General features: G+C 37.1%; 1 protein-coding gene across 1 annotated transcript in view; it reads right to left on the bottom strand.

The window, feature by feature from the left end:
- The window catches only part of DLG2 (discs large MAGUK scaffold protein 2), a 320,377-nt gene that overhangs the window by 125,349 nt on the left and 182,878 nt on the right, over positions 1-12,150 (bottom strand). The gene's annotated exons all lie outside the window — the stretch shown is intronic.

Raw genomic sequence — 12,150 nt, 5'->3', positions numbered from 1 at the left:
CCACCTTAGGACTGTACGAAGAATTCAGGAACGATATTGTCTGCTTAGAAATACTACATTTTACTTAAACATGTTATATTTCCACAATGTAACGTAGTTTTAATTAAGACTACAGAGAGAAGCCGAGAGAAGTTTTTCTGTAATTGAGTAACCTGTGGATTTGTTGGACACTGCGGAGGAGACGGAGTTTAGAATGCATAATAAAGTTAGATCATATTAAAATATTTATGGTTTCTTCTGGTTTTGGCCTTAATTTGAGCGAGTATCTCATAAACTGGCAAAAATATTAGACACAAACCACATAGCGTTTGTAATAGCAGAGAAGAAACGGGTACTTAGTTCGTAAATTGCTTGAATAAATTATGTCCAAAATGTAATATACCAGATATGACCACTTTCTGAGCAAGCCAATTCATATATAATGCATTTTGTTACAAAAGCGTTGCAGCATATTTAGGTCTATAATTGATAACTTAAAGGAAATACTGTAATTGTTTTATGTGTATTTTTTGTGTATATTTTGCCCTAATTTTAACAGCAGCGACATTTTTAGTTCCATTGCCCAACTTGTATTTCTTTTTCGAGGTCACATGTGGTTCTCGCATAGCTGCCAGCGGTGCCTGAACTTGACAGGTCGATCCTGCCAACCCGATATTGGGATTTCTGGCAGGTTTACATCAGATATCGTGCATGTGGAAATAGGGACAGAGATGGGGGGTTCCATGGTAGAAATATCAAGTGAATGTCCCCCAACAATGTAATATGGGTGGGATATGATGCAATAACGTTGCCTGCTTCTTGTGAGTGGACGCGTGGGACGATTAAAATTTAGGAAGTGTAGCCTTGGTGTGGTTTGACATACCTCCAGTTAATTTGGGCACTGTGTAAGACTGGTCCTCGCAACATTCCCCATCATGGAGTACAGGGGTTTGATTGGGGGGGTATTTGCCGATAACTGGGGGGGTTTTTTCAAGGCAGGACAGACCTGTTGCTGTCTGTTTCCAGAGTGCAGGCCTCCTAGTGCTACCGCCATCAAGGTTCCCACTATTGTGTGCACCAATGTTACCCTCAGGGGCTACGTGACCAACACTTCAGGTGTCCCCTGAAAACTAGGACTATTGGCAGGTATGGTATATGCACACTAGTGTCTTTGTATACCATACTCTAGTGGTCTTGAGTTTTAGTAGGTGTAGGTGTCGCCTGTTATATAGAATATAACCCCTAACTCTCAATTAAACAGAGCCCAGGATTTCCTGTGAGTGCCGATGAGGATGAAAACGCCCTTAGGCATGTGCAGCCGGAGGAAGAAGGTGTTACATTAATAAACATGGCTGCTGAGGTTTCCCAAGGAAAAGTCAAGTCCTTCACCCATAGCTCTGACAGAACAGCGCACATTAGATACTGTGTTCCTTTCCATTTATCCCAATAAAAATACACATTGAATAAGAAAAAATGATTAAATAAAGAACCGATGATCTGCCATTCATCTGAAAATCACCAAAATGAGACACAAGAAAACTTGAAACGGCCTATTTCCTCCTTATTTCAGAACACATCTGTCACAGAACTGCTTCGCAGGACCTTATGCCATATCTCATTTGTCACTGACATACCTTTTGAGGCTTAAAACGGCGAATGCTGACTCAGCCCGTTTTATGGGCAATGAATAGCTTTCATTGCAACGAACATGACAAGAAGATATAGAGTGAAAAGCTAAGCGTGTCAGTCGTGGTAAAAAGCATTCATAAGTGAAGAGAGACTATGCAGCTAGGTTAGTGAATAGAAGCCGCCTTTCCTGGGATTATAATGCATATATAGAGTCGCAAAGCATTTAGAATACAGAAGTAATGAGGGGTCTCGCTTACTATAGCCCATGCTACTTGGTGTGATATAATAATATTGCAATTGACCAGATTTAAGTGCTAGGAGATTTAGACCTTCGGTATGTGAGGCTTCTCGTTCAGTAACTGGTATAATAATTCTATGGGACAACGGGATCTGCTTTTTCAGCACTGTGCAAACCAAACGCCACTAGATGCAACATGAATTATATATATATATATATATATATATATATATATAATATAAATACTTCTGAGCATCTATGCCAAATGTTTTCAGGCAACTGGATATTGGCCATCTGTAGGCATACTAGCTCTGTTATGTTAGCCCAATCTACTAGTCAAACCCCTGACTCCTTATTGTACTGCCCGCTGTAAACAATGGAATGGCTCAGTCTTAATCACACAGCTGGACACTCTTGACTAATGACAGCCTATGGAGGAATGGACTTCATTAGCTTTGCCATAAAGCATCAGCTCAGTGCGGTGTTTGAGCTGGGAAAGTCATCCAAAATGTCACATGACTGACAACAATGGTGGCCTCCAGGTCTGCAGATGAAGGAATCTTATAAGAACAAAAACAACCATTGTTTGTTTACCTAGATTACTGCTTACAACGCTATATTTTGTACTCCATCTTTATTTTTTCCCCATGGAGCTTCCCCTGTAAAACAACTCTAGTCAATGACATCTTGCCAAGCTAGGATTATAATTTTTAATTACTTGGAACTTTCATCAGTTTGATTCCTCCCCATTAATTAATTCTACACAATCAGTGTCAGGTGGTACATCTTGGCAATTTCAAAGGGTCTGATCTGAGAAGCAAGGAAGTGATTTTTTTCATGTAGCGAAGTTAATCATTATAAAGGCAAAACAAGGCACAAGGTGTCTGAGACAAAATAAAATATCAAACTAGTAAACTGGCTCAAAATATTATAATGAAATTATAAATATATTTAGGAAATACTGTATTTGCTTGATTATAAAACAAGGTTTTTTTTCAGAGCAAATGCTCTGAAAAATACCCCTCGTCTTATAATCAGACCTCAAATAGGTTTGACTATGAGACGAAGATCCCCCGCATCGCTGCAGGGGACCTGGATCCCTCCTGTCTTATGTCCTGTTGATTTGTGTAGGCAACTTCCGCTGCAGCCGAAAGGATGTGCGGTTAGCAGCGGGGGTCGTCTGCGTCAATCGGTGCGGGGAGCTCTCCTCTCTGACAGCCGGAGGGTGTGTGCGCGATGGACGCAGATGTCTACCTGGTGCCCCGACTACACACCAGGGAGTCAGAAGCACCGGTAAGTTTGGGGGCATAAGGCATTTCTGTAGGCCGAGTGCTCTGTGATATGCCTTTTAACCCCCTTAACGTCACTCTGCCTCCAGATATGCCTTTTAACCCCCTAAATGCCAGAATAGGGAGGTCAAAAGTCATATCATGCGGCAAAAAAAGGGGTGGCCAGTTGGAAAAAAAGGAAATAAAAGCAAAAAAATATTTTTCTTAGTCATAGCTTTTATTAACCCCTTAATGACAAAGCCCGTACATGTACGGGCTCAAAATGCATTGTTTTCAATGGGTTTAGGGACCGCCCATTGTCCTTAAGGGGTTAAAAACAAAAAAATTACATAGTTTACATGAATTAACATTTACTAGTAAAATGTTTATCCTATAGGGTCGTCTTATATTCAGGCTTTCTTTTTTTCCCTAAATGAATATTCAGATTTTTGGGGGTCGTCTTATAATCAGGGTCGTCTTACACATTTTAATTTTGTCAAGGAATGGATATCAGAAATGAATAGCAGAAATCTAAAAATGCCATAACTAAACTAAAATGTAATCTTTTATGTGTCTAGACAGAGGATGTCTAGATATAACATACGGACAAAAGTATTGGGACACCTGACCATTACACCAAAAGGGACTTTGATGACATCGCATTCTATATACACATTCATTAATAAGAAGTTGGTCCCCCCCTTTGCAGCTATTACAGCTTTCACTCTTCTGAAAAGGCTTTCCACAAGATTTTGTAGAGTTTCTATGGGAATTTTTACCTATTTATCCAGTAGAGCATTTGTGAGGTCAGGCGCAGATGTTGGTGTCCCAATACTTTTGTCCATATAGTGTATGTAAAATATTATATATATATATATTTTACACGGTCATATATAGAATTAAGTCAGAGTGTACAGAGAGCTATCTGAGTGTTGCACTGTGACTTGAAAGTCATATAAATGTTAATGTTTTTTGTAGCAATATCCGTGAAAATGCAAAGTATAAATAATGTAAATAGCTAGAAGGCACAGACAAAGTTTTCTGCGCTCACGGGAAACAAAAATTGAAATTTTAAAGCGTTATTTGTTATAAATATTTACTTTGACAGTTTTGCTTGGGGACTGTGAATGTTTCAAAACTCCAGGTTTATCTATTATGCCCAGTGTACCTATAACGGCCAGCACAGCGCCTCGTTATTCAACAGACATTAGAATTCACTCGAGGAGCCGGATAGTTGCGATTTAAAAAAAAAAAAAAAAAAGTTGAAATGAGTAATACAGAGTAAATACTAAATCTTTATCCCTTTGACATGTTATCAGAGGTAGCCCATCCACATAGTTCCCGACATTTAAGGTTAAAAAAAAAAAAACACTTTTAACTCATTCGGTGCCAGCTAATAACTTAATACGCTGATAGGTAATGTAGACAGGTGGGCTTACCCCTGCCCTGGCATAAATAATCTCTTTACCCTCACTGTGGGTCTTTCTGATTATTTTGGACCCACATTGTCTCTTCTGACGCCGCTGCCTGCCTTCATCTGACTGTTTATCCGACATTTTGGGTGCCTGACCTGGGACATGTTTGTTGGGGTCGGGGGCAGCGAGGAGTGGGGTCAGCTGTGCAGGTTTGGATACACGGCTTGGGGCCGAACGTTAGCTAAATAGTGTTCAAGCTGGTTATTATTTATTGTTTGATATAGCGCCATCAAATTCCGTAGCGCTGTTGCGTGAGAACCATTAATTCTCAGAACTCCATTAATTTTCCAGCTCCCTGAGCCGGTCACTGGGAGTCTCTGCTGGGCAGAGCTCAATAAATAGGCCAGCTGGGTGATATGCATCCTGGTTTAGCAAGAGAGTTATCGTCGGCATTACGTTTTTTTTATTCAATGTTTTATTTGTTTGGTTTTGGCTTTCTTTTTTTGGTATTTAAGCCTACACATAGCTTGTACATAGACATACTGTATAATCTTCTACAGATGGAAATACATCAAACAAAATAAACAGGCCAGGGACTCTGCCAGTTTAAGGGTAACGCCCTCCAATTTTTATTAGTATCAGATTGGAAACATTTTAAAAAAATATTTTGTTAAAACAGCTGCCGGTCTTGCCTATTATGTTTTCGGGAAGCTGTATATTAGCCGTTTGTATGAGCTCTCACTCTTATACGAGCCTAATTTACTGGACAAACAGCCTGACTCCTTATCATACTGCCTATGGTAAATACTAGAATGACTCGGTCTTAATCACCCAACTGGACACTTCGACTAAAAGTCTATTGGGAAATAGACTTCATCCTTTATGGCAATGCTGATTAACTCAGTGTGGTGTGTGAGCGGGGAGTCAACCCAAATATCACATGACTTCCCCTTTAAAGTAAATGCATTGAGAAATCTAGCATATGCTTCATTGTGTTAACAGCTTAACCAATTTCACTGCATTGTTTTTTTGTTTGTTTTTTTTAACCTCGAGGATCTTGCTGCTGAATAGGAACAATTTAGTAACTCATATGTAGCGGTACAAGAATTCCTATTCTTTTAATTACATTTTAGCCCATTCATATTTTTTTAGCCCAAATGAGGTATTGAAAATTTGTGACCTCGCATCTTTTTTCCAATGCTGAACCAAATCTCGACTTTGGCCAAGCGTTCCATTTCTCTTGGGTCACACTAATTTTAGTCTATTCTCATGTGGCACAAAGGCGCTGATGTATTAAAGGACTTTGTTTTCATTGGTTTTCCTAAAGTTTTTTTTTTATTTTCCTGTGAGAACAGAAAACAATGAGACCGATTTGTTCACTTGTCGTTGATTAATATGCGAGACCACTCAGTTTAATGTATAGCAAAGAGAAACAGTGTCTCTAAAAAAAAAAATAAAATAAAAAAAAATAAAAATGATAAATTACTTTGATTATTCAACTGGTAAACCACGTCCTGCATTGTTAGATACCGTACAAGCAAAAAGATGGGGGAAAAAATACAATTTTCAGGTGCTGCTTCACTTAATTGTTTTTTTTTTTCTTTTCTAACATTACAAAGAACTTCAATTAATATTTTCCTCTCGTATGTAAATTAAGAAAATGGCGGTATCATTGAAATATCTTGAACTCATTTTCCTCAAGAGCACTTTAAGCAACAGTTTATTACAATTATATTTTTATTGCATATGACTTAACTTTGAAGGAATCAGTGGTGTATTTACCTGAGGCCTACCTAGGGCAGCTGCACCCTCTGCGCTGTCATATCCTAGCGCTCCACCTTTACAGGAAGTATGGCATAGACAGGAAGTATGGAGGAATGAGCCAACTCAGCACAGCCTTCTAGTGTTATTGGGGTGGTTGGGGAGATCATTGGGGCTCCCTGTTATGTAGCGGAAGGGCTGCTGCCCAAGCCACGATACACCACAGGACAGAATATCACGTTTAATACAACCTTATTTATTTGTAAACTGCATTAATATAAATTACTGTTCAGTGTGTGTGTGTGTGTGTGTATACAGTGACATCAACTAATATTGGCACCGTTGCAAAATACGAGCAAAGAATGTTGTGAAAAATTGTCTATTTAACCATTTGATCTTTTCTTAAAAGAAAATACACACTGCTCTGCTCTCATGGATATCAAACAATTGCAGGCACAATTCTAAAAAAATTTAAAAAAAATGTAAAAAAAAAATAAAAATTAAAAAAATACAAAAAAAAATTTATATATATATATATATATATATATATATATATATATATATATATATATAATAAATTATAAATATACCGTATTTGCTCGATTATAAGACAAGGTTTTTTTCAGAGCAAATATAATTTTAATGTTTTTTGCATATTTTTTAATAAATGTTGACAAATCAGTATATTACTAAATATAGGGTACAGCAGACATAATGAGCAGCGGAACGGTAAAGACATTGCCAAATACTTTTTTGTATCATCTGTATCTGTATCATCAAAGATCTTCTGTACTTTGTCCTCTTGGATAACGGTACAAAAAAAACAAAACAAAACAAAAAAAAAAACAGATGATAGAAATGAAGAAAATTCTAGATTTCAAACCGTATGGGGTAAAAGAAAAATCAGAAATACGGTCTGTGAGACCGAGATTGAGACATTGAAGAATCTAAGATGTTCTGCTGGTTCAAAACTGAGAAGATGAAACTAAGCAGAAATGGTTATCTGCCAACTGTTTCTTTGTTTCCATAACATCTCCAGACTCCGAATGAGATAATTCTGTTACTTTGAGAAAAATATATTTTGTTTTCCTTACAAAACCCTTCATTTCCAACAAGCTAGCCACAAGAAACACATTTTCAAAGACGTATTGTATGATCCCAGTGTGTTCCTTTACTCTAATGACTAATTTAAAAAAAGAAAAAGAAGGAAACTATCACTTTTAACAAAGAACGATATTCCCGCTGAGTTTCTTTCTCTGTGATCTGAAACCATGCTTTCTTAGTTTTTGTAGAAAATAAAATAAATCACTGGAAGCAAAATGAGACTTGAACTTTTTTTTTTCCCCCCTTTGTGCAAAACTTAAATCAATTTATGAAAAAGAAAATGAAGGGGGGGGAATATACTTATATATAAAATATATATATACTTAAATATAAAAAAAAAAATTGGCTTTATGTAAAATTACATTTCAGGTTTAAAAAAAAATGACGCAAAAACATAAAAAATGCTGTGTGGAATGCATTTAATTTCTGATATGCATTCACTGATGTTATGATTTTAATATAATTTGAAATTCCAAACTATAATGCTGTCATGTTTTATTTTTTATTCATTTTTTTAATCTGAAATGTAATTTTGCGTAAAGAGCATCTTTTAATACACTTAACTGCCCAGTGAATAATTAATTTTTTTTTTTTTTTTACGAAATAGTGGAGCCATGTAAGCAGAAGAAACCGTAACGCGGCTTTTTGTAGTTTCCCTTATGGGTGCGTAGAAATTAGGGGTTATTAATCGGAAGTGGCACAGTTTGCTTTGAAATGCACTTCAGCAGCATCGAGCTGAATGCACGCTGTCCCATTTAATAAATCTGCTCACATAATTTTCTTTAGGCAAGCGGTGACTCGTTATTATTTTTATTTTGTAAGCAAATCGTATAAATATTTTGGTAATTTTACAAATCTCATTTGTCAGATATTTTTTATTACTTCTGAAGCTACAAGTTTTTTTTTATTTTTATTTTTTTTATTATTATTATTATAACGCTAAAGAAACATATGCCGATAGACACCATATCCCATGGCCTCTTCCTAGGGCAATTGTCAGAAGACTATGAGCATTCAATGAGACGATCATACGCAGTCTCTCAAAATCTTTAAATTTGCTTTTCAAATTTCTCCCCAGTTCCTTGATCGTCCTTTCCTCTCTTTGATCTTTTAACTGTTAAAGTGGATCACTCATAGAATAAAATGAATTAAGGCTAATCACCCCAGCCGCTATAGTTTTGAAACTGTAATACTTACCAAATTGAAGATTTTTTTTTTGTCTATCTGGTATCAACATCGGAAGAAGGTTATTGACCGACCCCCTCCCCTCACCCGTAATATATATATAGTAAGACAAAAGTCAGCTAAAATGAATAAAAAGAAACAAACTCTCCCCCCTCTTGCCCTACCTATGTACAGTGGTTAATATGATAGACCCCAGAAGAAACGGAATCCAGGTATACCCACCTGCCCCCATTGTACTTGTTAATATACTCAACAATCATCCCATTCTCTAACCTCCTTTCTTTGCCTCCTCCAGTTGGACGACTTCTTCAACACATAAGGATAGCGACCAATACATTTTTGTACCTTTGGTTTTTTTTGCAATTATATTGTACTTTTTCCTCTTTTTGATAAATGTAAATACATTTTCTTGTACTCAGAGCTCTTTTTGAGATTGACAGATTTAGATTTATACTCTAACTCAGTCACAGTGCTGGCAACTTCCAGAACAACATGGAGATCAGAAATCCGGGTTAAGTATAGCTCTGGTGGCAATTACAAGCAGATATATATAGATCCCTTAAATTAAAAGCAAGTTAAGCAAATAATAAATAGAACATTTACCTTCCAACAAGAGACACATCTTGGCCATTTTATTCTGCAAAGAGGACACATTTGATAAATTCATCCTGACAGGTAACTGAGAGCTTGCCACAATGTAACTGAGTTACCCCAACACAGCATTAAGAACATTATTGAACTAGATTTCTTTACCAAATATATTGCAGACAAATCCAGTGGATTTCTCGTCATATGTCTGAGCGCTGAATACCCAGGTAGATGTTTCTGTCTTATATTAGTAGATTAATAAATTATGGTTATACAAGCACTCCGAAAGTATTTAGCCGAGGGCATGACGTTCTTATGCTTTAAAGGTGAGCATTCATCTCGTGGAGCCAAACTGATGTAAACTCAAACTCACTGATCGTTCTCAGCCCCACCTATGCACACTCAGTCCCAAAGACAACGTCATGCTGACCACTCTTTGGCGCGCTAGCCCAAACCCAAGCGCGTTGACCGCTCTCAGCCATGACAAAAAAATCAATGAAGGTGAGTGTGGAATTCTTTCCAACCAGCATATCGATGGACCTGCCTTCTCCACTGTATGTTTTGTAAATGATATTGAATACAGACCCCAACACTGGAATACCACGTGCTATAAAGGTGCTATTTCCCTTCCAATCATTTTGTGATGAGAAGGAGAGCAAGTAGTCCTGACTAAAAGGTTCATGGAAAGTTATGCTTTTTGTTCAGCGTTCGATTTATATCATATCACACAAAATGTTTGCATTGGCCTTCTCGTGTACAGGGTATGGAATATTTGTGCCAAGTAGGGCGAGGGATGTGCGCCACATTGTGTGACCTTGCCACTCAGTGTTAATATTAGTCACGATTTCATTGATAAAAACATTTTCCCCTTGCTTTCATTAAATTGCTGTATATAATGCAAGACAGTGCAGTCCTCTTAATATATTATTTCAGTATCATCTGCTGTTTTCGTTATACAATTTCCTGATACTTTATCACATTCTAAAAAAGCATTTAACAAAGTGTTCCATCTGGCTTTGTACGCTTAGCAACATCTCTTGTTTTAATATCTTTTCTAGGATTTTCTTATTTTTCCCTCAGACCTCAAAGTGTGTAATAAAAATTGGGGGGTTATCCAAACACCTTGTGCTCCTGCCATTAGATATAACCCATTCTTTTTCCCCCAATTACCAAAGGTCTAAATTAAAAATGGTGTAGTATGTAGTGAACATTTTGCTACCTTATACAGTAAAAAAAAAAAAAACACATGACTGTTGGGTATTCTCAGGGGATGTTGATGAAGACAGTCCATCCTTGAGGGGAAAAAGTGTTTCGGTACATTAACCATGGGAAAAAAATGGCTAAAAAGCTCTGGGCACTTAGGGGAGTAAAACCTCTGGTCACAAAGGGGTTAAAGGGACAGCATTCTTGGGTTATAATTATTTAAATAAAAGTGTTAAAGCTCATTGGGTCTCCAAACCACTCCCTGGTCGGGTTCCACCAATGTCCTACCGCCTTACTGTCTATTCATATCTGTGGCTAAAACCCCTCCCCCTCCTTGGCACAGCCACGCCCCTGTCCTGCCTCCTATAAATAGAAGTAAAGTGAGGGAGTTTTCCAGTCATGTTCATCGCACAGCGACAGCGATTACTTCACCAAATTCGAGTGGAAAGCTACGCTTCTTGGACTTCTGTGTGAACATGCGTGATAATTTCGTTTTGATCAAAGGAATTAATTATAAAAAGTGGAAAAGAAATCCATATTCACGTTTAATTATTCATATCCGCAAACATTCATTTTTGATACCCATTCATAACCGTAAAAAGGCTTTATTGAGCGCTAGCTTCTCTCTCATGCAGGATTACCGCTATGTTTCATTCGCCCAACTAGATTATATTATCGCTTTAGAGTCCCAACAGGAGTCTAATCAAAGTTTATGCTTTTTTACTGGGCCAACATTTTCTATCTGCAGAAAAGACATTTGAGATCCCAAAACAATGTGATTTGATACTTTTTTTTTTTCTTTTTTTTTTTTTTTTTTATGTTGGCCCAATAAAAAAAAAAGTATCAACTTCAACTCAGTTGTCTCTTGGGCTGAAACGGTAACATGCGTTTTTCTTATATACTTACAACAGCAAATGGTATAAATTCATAAAAAAAAGACAAACAACCTCTTGTCAGCAGACTCCCCCCCCCCCCCGAGACACCCCGGCATGTACTTCGAAATTCACTTTTATTTTCATCAATAAAACAAACTTTAATAACCCACAGAATTCAAATAATGGCAGGAAAAGTAAAACCCATTGATCCTCCGTCTTTTTAATGGGTATTCCCCAGTTAATATATCTGCTGATCTCAATATTTTCCCTTTTGGAATGTTTTTTCATTGCCGAATAAAATCGCACAGTAGGATTTTAACATATATTTAAAACTGGAATAAAAGTCTATATTCTATTTTTGTTTTTTATTTTTTTTTTATTTATTCTGATGTATTTATTTTTTTTCACATTATTACAGGCATTTGATATATACCATTCTTTTTCCCATATAAAACGTACAGGACTTTCCTTTAGCGCATCTCCCCTTCTATCTCACTGTAACTGTATCACTTGGGGGAACCTGAGCCTCCGGCCATATTTATAATTATTTCTGAAGCTAAATATGAAGCATTCACTTTATAAACTAAAATGTATATTTTACTCCTTTACATCAGAGTTCTTCCATATCTGAGAACTTAACAGACCCCGGGATTCTCCCAATATAAGCACTTATTGAGACATGGCGACGATTCCATTGTAGCTGATCACTAAGGGTGGAAACCGGAGGTTGTAATAAAAGATATTAGGAAAACCATGTCATCAGGAGGGAACAATATTCTAGGTGAAGTAACCTGAGTTCAAGCAGGGATTCCAGCTATGATAAAGCAGTTAGAAAAGCCCAGATATGAGCTCGGGGATGAGTTACTCTTTATAAATATGGACCACATGGTAACAGGAATATGCCA

This window comes from Spea bombifrons, chromosome 2, assembly GCF_027358695.1.
Source record: "Spea bombifrons isolate aSpeBom1 chromosome 2, aSpeBom1.2.pri, whole genome shotgun sequence".
In the NCBI taxonomy this organism is placed as follows: Eukaryota; Metazoa; Chordata; class Amphibia; order Anura; family Pelobatidae; genus Spea; species Spea bombifrons.
The sequence above is the reverse complement of the archived record's forward strand: the minus strand, read 5'-3'. Positions and strand labels throughout refer to the sequence as shown.